General features: G+C 43.1%; 1 non-coding gene across 1 annotated transcript; it reads left to right on the forward strand.

Moving 5' to 3' along the window:
- Positions 1-3,625: 3,625 nt before the first annotated feature.
- Positions 3,626-3,707, forward strand: trnas-uga (transfer RNA serine (anticodon UGA)). The gene has a single exon. It is a non-coding gene; the product is annotated as a tRNA-Ser (tRNA).
- Positions 3,708-11,164: the final 7,457 nt, after the last annotated feature.

Consider the following 11,164-nt stretch of genomic DNA (forward strand, 5'->3'; position numbering starts at 1 on the left):
CTGTTAGGCTGATGGGGCCGCAATAAAAATAAGGCCGTCAAGGTGAAATTGGCAAAGACTGTGTGAGTGGGTCAGGGTGATAGTGACGCAGTAAGTCTGAGGGGTCAGACTGATATTGACGCAGTAAGTATGAAGGGGTCAGGCTGAGAGTTACACAGTCAGTGTGAGGGGGAGAGTTTTAGTTATACAGTAAATGCGAGGCGTCAGACTGAAACTGATTCAAAAAGTGTGAGTGGGTCAGGGTGATATTGACACAGTCAGTGTGATGGGGCAGAGTTTTAGCAACATGATAAGCGTGAGGCGTGAGTCTGGTACTGACACAAAAAGTGTGATGGAGTCAGGCTGATAGTGATGCAGTAGGTTTTAGGAGTGAGCGTGATATAAACATAGGAAGTGTGAGGGCATCACTGATAGTGACGCAATATGTGTGTGGCTGTCAGGCTGATAGTGATGCAGTAAAAATGAGGATGTCAAGGTGAAACTGGTGCAATAAGTGTGAGGATGGCAGATGGAGAGTGATGCAGTAAGTGTGAGGGGTTCACACTGATATTGAGGCATGCAAGTGTGAGGGGCCAGGTTGATAGTGATGCTGTGTGCCGGCGGGTCCGGCTGATAACGACGCAGAAAATGTGAGTGCCTCAGTGTGACAGTGATGCATTACGTGTGAAAGGGTCAGGGTGATAATGACAGAGAAAGTGTGAGGGGGTCAGGCTGATAGTGATGCTGTAATTGTGAGCTTGATCAGCGTGATAGTGAGAGGCTCAGGCTAATGGCGACACAGCAATTGTGAGGGGGTCAGGGTAGTAGTGACGCAAAACGTGTGAGCGGGTCAGGCTAATAGTGATGCAGTACATGTGAGGTGTCAGGCCGATAGTGACGCAGTAAAGGTAAGAGTGTTGGTGTGCTAGTGATGCAGTAAGTGCGAGCCGCTCAGGATGATAGTGAGGCAATAAGCGTGAGGTTTCAGGTAGACACCCATGCAGTACGTGTGACGTGTTCGGGGTGACAGTAACGCAGACATATTGAGGGTGTCAGATTGAGAGTAACACAGGAAATGTGAGGGGACAGGCTGAGAGTGACACAGTAAGTGTAAGAGGTCAGGCTAATAATGATATACTAATTGTGATGGAGTCAGGATAGTAGTGGTGCAGTGAGTATGAGTTGTCAGGGTGATAGTGACACACGGTGTGGGTGGGATAGAGTTATAGTAATGCAGCAAGTATGAGGAGTGTGCAGGGTCTGGCTGAAGGTGACGCAAGAAGAGTGAAAGGTTCAGTATGATCTGGACTCACTAAGTTTGGTGTGTCAAGGTGATAGTGATGCTGTAAGTATGAGTGGGTCAGTCTGATAGTGACACAGTACATTTGAAGGGATTAGGCTCGTAGTGATGCAGTAAGTGTGAGGGGGTCAGGCTGATATTGATGCACTAAGTAAGAGAGTGTCAAGGTGATGGGGATATATTAAGTGTGAGCAAGTTAGAGGGAGAGTGACGCCATTAGTGAGTGGGGTTTGGCTGATAGGGATGCAGTAGGTGCGCATGTGTCAGGGTGTGAGTGATGCAGGAAGTATGAGGGTGCCAGAGGGATAGTGACGCATTAAGTATGAGGGGTCAGAGTGATTGTGATGCAGTAATTCTGAGGGGATCAGAGAGATACCAACTCAGTAAGTATGAGGGGTCAGGCTGTTAGTGACGCTGTCAGTGTGAGTGTTGAAGCTCATAGTGAAGCAGTAGGTGTGAGGTGGTCAGTGTGATTGTGGTGCAGTAAATGTGAGAGGGTCAAGGTGATAGTGACATAGTAAGTTTGAGGAAGCAGTGTTGTAGTGACACGGTAAGTGTAAGGAGTCAGGGTAATAGTAATATAGGAAGTGTAAGGGCGTGACTGATAGGACAAAGTAAGTGTTTGGCAATCAGACTAATAATGACCCAGTCAAAATGAGGGTCTCCAAGTGAAAGTGGCGCAGTAAATGTGAGGGCACCAGATGGATAGTGATGCAGTAAGTTTGAGGGGTTCACGCTGATATTAAGGGGGTAAGTGTGAGGGGTCAGGTCTATAGTGATGCAGTAAGTGTCGGCGGGTCAGGCTGATCGTGATGCATTCAAAGACCAAATATCCAAGGCTCACTGTAGTGCTGAATAGCGAGACTTCTCAAGGCTAAGACAAAAATCAATAGTTCTCATCCTGGTCATAAATCACAATGCTTCATTTTAAAATTGTCCTCTCCTGCTTCTAGATTCACCAATGAGGGAACAAAATTTAATTGCACCACCCTGTTTATCTCTTCAAATATTTTGCAACTCTCAACGAAATTGCCTCTCTTGTTTTGAAACTGTTAAAAAAAAGACCGGATTTGCCCAATTTCAATTCACAGGACTAGCGTTCATACATGATATCAAGGCTAATCACCATTCGTGGTATTCCTCATATGGCATTAGTATCTTTCCTAAATTGAGGATTATAATTCCTCATACTGTAGTCCACGTGCGGTCGAACTGAGCCACAATACATTGGAAATAATGCTTCGCTCTCGTGCCCTGAAATCCTTCTGCAGCTTTCACAACAGACTTCTACAACTGCTACTAGACTTCAATGACTCAGTAAAAACTTTTCCAAGATGCAATTCTAAAAATCTGCACATCAGACTTTCTACTTCAAACCTTCGATAAATAATCTCCACACATCTCCCTCCTGACAATTATGATAAAGTCAAATCCTTGCTAATTATTAAATCATGAGGGACATGGATAGGTTTACTCGTCAAGGTGTTTTCCTGCTGGTGAGTAAGTCAAAATTTAGAAAATATCGTTTTAAAATTAGTGGGTAAGGATTTAAAAGGGACGTCAGGGGCAACTTTTTCAGTCGTGTCCAGAATGAGCTGCCAGAGAAATTGTTGGAGACTGGTACAACTGTAACATTTAATGGCATCTGGATGGAAATATGAGTAACAAGGTTTAGAGGGATGTGGGCCAAATGTTGGCAAATTGGACCTATTAATATAGGACAACTGTCCACCATGGGCAAGTTGGAAAGAAGGGCCACTTTCCGTGTTGTATTGTTCAAGGACTTGATGACTCTAGAACAACCGCAAAAGCTTTGCAAATAATTCCATCAAGACGATTTCAAGTTCCAAATCTTCGGTCAATCTTCCTCTCTTGTACTCACAAGTTCATTAACTGTTGTCAGAACTTACGGATGAGTTGCTGGATCCATTCCTGTAAATTGGTTCTGCATTCTTTCTAATTCCGATTTTGATTTTACGAATATAGCTAGTGTTTATGGACTTAGCATCAGTATTTCTAATACCATATTTTGATGAATGTTAAAAAACAACTTTGGCACCAGATGATGAGCAATTGAGTCAAAGTCGATCGGACGCAGTGAGACAATGATCCTCTCTTCATGTGGTGTACATCCGTGACTCTAAAATTCGATGAAGAATCATTCCCACAACTTCAGCTGTGTCAGAATCTAGTTTGCGATGAAAGCCTGTCAATCTGCAAAGGTAACGTTCGTCTGAGTCCCAGCAAAGGATTTGGCGAAATCTTTGGGTCTTGACAATTTGTTCTTCAAATTACGTATTTCATTAATTCAGTTCTTTTACTATGAAAATTGGCAATTAGGTCGGAGCTGTGATGGCCGAGTGGTTAAGGCGTTGGATTTGAAATCTAATGGGGTCTTCCTGCACAGGTTCGAGTCCTGTTCACAGCGTTGAATTTTTCAAAAGTTATTAATTCCTTTGCAGAATTTGGATTTCGTGGAGCTTGAGCTTTGCATTCAATCGAAACTAAATTTTTTAACTGTAAAGAATCCGAAGTAATTTCAAGACGTCTAATAAAATAAATTATATGTCGAGACACAAAAAGCCACCAACTTCCAACATGAATCAGTTTCAAAACATTTGTCGAACTATCGTGAAATTTGGATGTTCGGGAGCGGGGGTTTGGAATTAAGCAAAACAAGAAGCAATGCAATACATTACCTGCAGATGATGATTTTTTTAAAAATCAATTGAAAGTCAAGCTGAGAAAGCTCAACCTAATTTACAACTGACTCTCAAAGCCAATAATCTAGTATATCAGCAGTCAATGAATTAGAAAAAGCAACTCCATGTGTGGAAAGGATCTCGACTGATCCAGGTTCCTGGCTTGAGGTGTGATAAGGCAAGGCGATATCAGCGGAGTAGAATTTTCTGGAAATATTAGAAATAGAATGTTAACGGTCTTCTGCTGTCCACATTCGTAAGAAACTGTGCATTAAGAACTGAATTTGAAAATTAACGATGAAAATCAGACTTAGCCCTCTGCTTGTGGGGTACCATTGTTCAGAACAATTGGTTGTTGCTGAGACTAAAATTGACCAAAATAATCGATGGGGATCTTATCCACGACCTTCGTTGGAGCAGTTGGTGTGGAGAGCTCAGCTTGAAGAACCAAATGCCAATTATTCATTTTGGCTGTCTGAATTGCTTAGTTAAACATACTCCCAGTTTAATGAAAAAATTTTTGCTATCAGATTTAGATGTTTTCATGTCAGCATGTTCCGGTATGAGAAGACACTCCATGGAGAAGATGTGACTTAAATTTTGACTCTAACGTCAGAGATGTTGACACATTTCTGCACCAAAACAGCACTATCAAATCAAACTGAACAAAGGACTAGTTCACTTAGACATTTCCTTTCTGCAGACTCTGCCTATAGACCGTTCAGGCCCGATGTCGGAATAGAGCGTGGTGACATCTGTTCGCAAGTGGATCACTTCATTCTTGCTCACGATCCATAAACAGTAATTTATTTTGAACATCTTAGCCATCAGCATGATAAATGTTACATAATGCACAGGTTTGCTTCTCGAAAGAAAGAGCGAAATCTTATTCAATGCAGACGCAAATTCAAGTTGTCCCTGGTCGACCAGAAGACAGATATCGTGAAACAAATTAAATACAGAAAACAATCAATGTTTTCTGGGAGACAAAAAGGTGTACTGGAAGAACGGAAACATATATTTGGAACTCAAGTCACATACCAATTCCAGACTAAATGTTCTTGAACCGTTGTCTTAATTTGACCTTCATGTCCACCATTGCTGCAAAAATTATCTTAACAACTCAGTACTTTGTGTTCTTTGATATTGTCTCCTTCATGTTTCTCTTGATTTTGAAACTAAAACCGAGCAAGAGTAATGCACCCTATTTCACATGCAAAGATCAGAAGAAGATCAATTTATAAGAGAACAGAAATAAAGCTACTTCTGTCTTCCGAGAGAAAACACAGTTACCATTTCGACTCCAAAAAGTCTTCTTCAGAAGTCTGCGCAATGAACTCGAAATAGTCGACCGAAAACGATAAAAAGAAGCCATAATACCGCGAATACACCACCCGCAAACGCAGCAAGTCCTTCTCGAATACGCTGTATTACTACTCTCAATATCAGTGGAGAACGGAACAAAGCTCATTCTGCAGATGACAACCTGTTATGACGTAGTTTGTAAAGTCAGAAATATGATTAGGTAACAAGCGGGATGAAAGCGGGATATCGGAAGTCTGAAAAAAGCAAGTGCGTGCTTTGCTTTGAAGAAGGTTGGCAGTGATGAAAATGGAAATTAACTACAGAAAGGGACGCTTAATTAATACTCAGAATCGTTGCAACACACAGGGACGCAAATCCTTTTTCTAGGTTTCTGTTCTGCCATTTTATAATCACCACTACTGTCGGGTTTGGTTTCCATTCCAGGCTTAGGTGACTACCTGATGGAAGTTTGTACATTCGCCCAATTTCTGTGTGGTAGCTCTGGTTTGGTGCCACATTCTAAACATTGCAGGTTATTTGGATTCGCCATTGAACGCACACGGTTACAGAGACAGGGATGTGGAGAGTGTCTGGATAGGACGTACTTCAGAGGATTTTTGTGAACTTAAATAGACAGAGTGGGGTTAGTCTGCTGTTTTCTGGGTGAGCGACATGGACAGAGAGGGGTCAGGGTATTCTTCCCTGAGGGGCAGACATTGATAGAGTTGGATTAGTTGCTCTTACCTGTGTCAGTCACGCAGATACAGTAGGGTCAGTCTGCCCTTCCCTGGGCGAATTTCTTTCACAGAGTGGTAACAGTCTGCTCTTCCCTGACTGAGTGAAACAGAAAGAGCGGGGTCAGTATTCTCTTCCCTCGATAATTTATGTTGACAGTCTGGCTTCCGTTTGCTCTTCTCTGGCGAGTTACATTGGTAGAGTGGGGTTAGTGTTCATTCATTGGGTGAGTACCATAGACAGATGGGATCAGTCTGCTCTTCCCTGAGTGAATTACATTTATAGAGTGGGATCAGACTGCTCTTCAGTGAATGACTGATATTGACCGTGTGGGATCAGTCTGCTGAGTTACACTGAGAGTGTGGGGTCAGTCTGCCCTTCCCTCGGTGAGTAACACTGACTGAGTGGCGTCATTTGCTCTTCCCTTAGTGAGTTACATTGACAGAGTGGCAACAGTCTACTCTTTCCTGTTCGAGTTACGTGGAGAGAGTGGCGTCAGTCTGCTTTTCACGGAGTGAGTTATTTGGACAGTGTGGGATCCGTCTGCTCTTCCTTGGGTGAGTTGCATTGACAGAATGCAGTCAGTCTGCAATTTCCTCATTGTGTTAAAGTGATCGCGTGAGGTCAGAGTGCTCTTCCCTGGTTGAGTCTCATTGACAGATTGGGCTGCATCTGGTCTTCCCTGGGAGAGTCATATTAACAGAATGGGGTCAGTCTGCTCCTTTCTCAGTGGGTAATATCACAGAGTGACTCAGTCTATTCTTCCCTGCGTGAGCTATGTTAAGAGAGTGGTGTCAGTCTGCTCCTCCACGGGCGTGTTACTTTCTCAGAATCGTGACAGTCTGCTCTTCTCTTTCTGAGTTTAACAGCAAGTATGGTTTCATTACTGTCTTCGCTGGATGATTCACATAGACAGAATGGAATAAGTCTTCTCTTCTCTGAGTGAGTTACTTTGACAGAGTGGGGTCAGGCTCATCTCCCTGCTTGTGTTTCATTGACAGAATCAGATCAACCTGCTCTTTCCTGGATGAGTGACAGAGACAGAATGGGTACAGCCTGCTCTTCTCTGAGTGAGTTACGTTGACAGACTGGCGTCAGTCTGCTCTTTCTTGGGTAAATTTTGCTGACTGAGTGGTGTCAGTCTGCCACTGGCTGGGTGAGTTACATATAAAGTGTTGGGTCAGTCTGCTCTTCCCTGGATGACTAGCATTGACAGAGTGGTGTCAGTCTACTCTTCCCTAGGTGAGTTATATTACCAGAGTGCGGTCCGGCCATAAATTCATCGTTGAGTTACATTGATCGCGTGATGTCAGACTTCTGTCCCCTGGTTGAGTTACATTGACAGAGTGGGGTCCTTCTGCTCTTCCCTGGGTGGTTTACGTTAGCAGTTTGGGGTCGGTCTGCTTTCTGCAATCCAGGAACTCCATCTCTAGCGGTTTCTTGTCGGTACCTCCATATTAAGGATTTGAGGAGTTCACAAAAGTAACTCGTTCCCTATATCTTTGGGATAATTAGGGATGGGCAGTGAATCTTATCTCATTGATAGACAACTGTGTCCCAGAAATGCATTTGTAATAATTGCATGTTCTAATTCGACACTGCAAGCGGTCGGGAATAAATTGAGGAGAGTGCAGGGTAGAATAATTAAAGTCAAATGCACTGATGCCTCGGAGACATAACACAAGATGTGAGTGTCGATCTGATGGTGCAAGGCTCCGTGTCAGTGCTATTGGTTCAGCATTTATTGCTCACTGTTCGCAATGACTCACACACCACTGCTGTCAATTCACAACAATGAGCCTGTTCATCTTGGTTTGAAAATCCCTGCGTATGTATTAACGTGGTTAATGAGACGCGAGAGGAGATGAGTACATCCTCTTTATTCTGTCAGTTTAAACGACGGAAATATCTGTTGGATGCCAATGCAAGAGGATACTGTCTTTTTCTGTGCCTTTTTAGTGGGGCATGCTCAGCATTGAAATGTCTATTTTTGCACAAGCAGAGTTTGATTGCCATTCAAACTGAGCAACATTAATACAAAAAACGCGTTTTCGAATTCCTGTGATCAAGTGGTTCAGGCATTGCACATATGGACGAGAAATCTGGCTCTTAACGTGGCGCCATGGCTTAGCTGGTGAAAGCAGCTCCCATCACACTGGTGCCTGCTCATTGTATTGAAAGCTCGTTATTTCTCGCAAGTATTGTGTTGCTGATCGAGGAACTCAGTGTCCTGTTTGAATTGCTGTACATTCTGATTTCGCGTTCCGGCTTCATTTTCCTGGTTTAAATCCAGTAGTGTAGGTTGCTCTTTTTAACTACTATTTTAACCTGGAGATTCTTCCCGCAGTTCCACAAGCACTTCTGCTTCTCATCATTTTATTCTCATTCCTTCATTCCCAGTTTTGTAGAAATTAAGTGGTGAAGCAGGAGACACTGCAGCATTCCCGGGAAATGTTGTGGTAATGGCACTGACACCACGACATGATCACCCTCGTTCTCTGCTGTCACCATTTATTCGTTGTACACCAACAGTAAATGCATCGTTGTTCTTCTTCAGCTGTCATGTAATTACTTTCTTTTTCTGTTAGATAAGGAATTCAACTTTAACTTCGAAAGAGTCTTTAGATTTTGAGGAAGAAATGTCTCCTTGCATCAGGTCGAAGTGACAGACGCATTATCCAGAGAATGTGAGACTCCTTCGACCGACTCCAGCCAGGCGTCAGAAAGTCTCTCAGCAGTTCGAATCTCAAACTGTCTCTGAATATTAGGCTTTTCAAGAGCAGAAATGGGAAATGAGGGATATGGACAGCCAGAGAGTCGGAGAATGTGAAAAAGGCCAAGGCGGATACAGAGACAAATATAGAAAAAACAAAGACACATATGGAGACAGACACTGTAAGAAACAATTCTCCATTCGGCGTGACTGCTAAATAACGGAAACTAAAAGGAAATGTAGCCATTAAAACATAGCCTTCCACCAGCTCAGGAAAATGAAAGTAGCATGACAGCTGATTAGGTCCTTTTAAGATTTTGGATTCGATGTTTGTAAGCTCAAGAGTAATTTTGATAAATATCCTGGTTCGACAGGTAAGATTATCATTTTCCCAACAGTATAATCTAGAAAACTATAACTAACCTGTTTCCGGTCCATCTTAAGAAAATAAACCTGTTTCTCTCCACAGATGTTGCCAGGTGTAGCGGGTTTCTCTATCAATTCTCGTTTTTAGTTCATATTTCCAAAACCTGCAGCTTTTGGTTTTTGATAACCTGGCACAAAACCAAGCATTACCAGGATCAGACCAGTGTAAGAAATACTGGTACCACGATATATTTGCACAATAAAACGTGCATTCCCTGTCCGAGAATAGAACCAACACTATTGCGGTTAGAGTTCCAAATCCTAACTACGAGATTACATGGAATGAAGACAGACGCTCTTGAACTTATTCTCAATGAAATGGATTTTCCATTTCATTTCCGATCAGTTTCACTCCAGATTGGTTTCTACTCGTCTTCAAGTTTTGCAGAATGGAAAATCCCATTTGGCCCATGGTGCAGTCTGGTTTAAAGACATTCATCTATTCTATTCCCAGTTTCCAGCTTTGGTCCATAACCTTATGTGTTCTGATGTTTCCAGTGCAAATAGCAGTGAGGTTCTCGCTTTAATCTTAGATGACACAACAATGGGATTGAAGTTTGACATAGTCACACTGTGTTATTACCCACGTCGTGTCTCCCACAGAAAGAGGCACACAGACACATTCCACGAGAGTGGCAGAGTTCTCAGGATTTGACCAGCTCCTTGTGCTTCACTTCAGATGTCCGCTCCAACTAACAACTTCAACCTCCAAAAGGCAGCTTTTGGTTAAACCAAAGCCAGTTCTACAGACAATGAGAGACGTTGATCTGAGCTAGAATTCGAATTGAACGAAAGAAACTGTAAATTCGAAAACCCAAACCCTTCCGTTCCTGACAGACAACAGGAATGGACTAGCACGCTGTATCCTTGTGATTTTACATGGGAACCGACAATCCCTGAATTCGACGTCAGGCGTGTTACCAATTCCGTCACTGATCCAAAGACCAGGTCTGACTGTGACAGTTTGTATATAGGTAATGGAAACGTCCACATCAGGGAAACAGCATTCACAACGTGAAAAATCAGCGAACATAATCACCGTCACTGTTTCACTTGGAATGCCCCACTCTGTGAAACATTTCCTTTCACTGTACTTTCACACTTGAAGTTTTTTACCTTCCAGAGCCTGAACTAATTCAGCGAGAACCCACTGGGCATTTCGGGCCCGTCATCCGGAATGAGGCGAGTTGAACGGTGCCTTTCTTGCTGCCAACACATCAGCGCAGCTCAAAACGAGCTCGTGTTAGCATCAGTCTTTACTTAACTTGCTGCAATATATCTGCTGAACAACAGCAGATTATCACAGCATTGCCTTCTTCACACTGAAACCAAGAGTGGTAATATGAACCGACTTGGAAACTTGGAGAGAGAAACACTGCTGACGAAGACGATTATGACGTGAAGAGCAGGCACTAGAGTTTGTTCAGGTCCCAAAGGCTACTGCAGTATCAATGGATATCCCTGCATTCGGGTCTGAGTTTCCATTGCCCAGAACAGGCTTTCATTCCCAGTCAGGAAATGAAGATTTAATTCTCTTCTTGTGAATTATCCGAAGGAAAACTAAATCCTGGTTGCACCCAGAACACACACACGGATCCTGCCAGAACAATTCAGTGATCGATCAGCATCTGTCTGGAAGGACAATGGCAGCAAATACAAGCGAAAGCTATCACCACAATTACCCCTCCAAGGTTCTCGCGTTTCCCAGTTGAAAATGTTTCGCTGTTTCTTCAATGTCACTATGTCTAAATCCTTGCCTCATGGCATCATGCCTGTACCCCGCTACTGAGGGCATCCAGGGTTCTGTGGAGTAACGCAAAATCTCAATCTCTCGAGTAATTAGGGATTGACGGTGCATCCCACAACATGGAGCAATGACTTTGTTCCAGTAATACGTTTCCAAAAGCTACAGTTTCTAAGGGAACACTTGCAAGCTGTCGGGAATAGGTTGTGACTCTGAGATGCCGGTATTGGACTGGGGTGTACCAAGTCAAAAATCACACA

The sequence above is a fragment of the Chiloscyllium punctatum genome, chromosome 16, assembly GCF_047496795.1.
Source record: "Chiloscyllium punctatum isolate Juve2018m chromosome 16, sChiPun1.3, whole genome shotgun sequence".
Classification (NCBI taxonomy): Eukaryota; Metazoa; Chordata; class Chondrichthyes; order Orectolobiformes; family Hemiscylliidae; genus Chiloscyllium; species Chiloscyllium punctatum.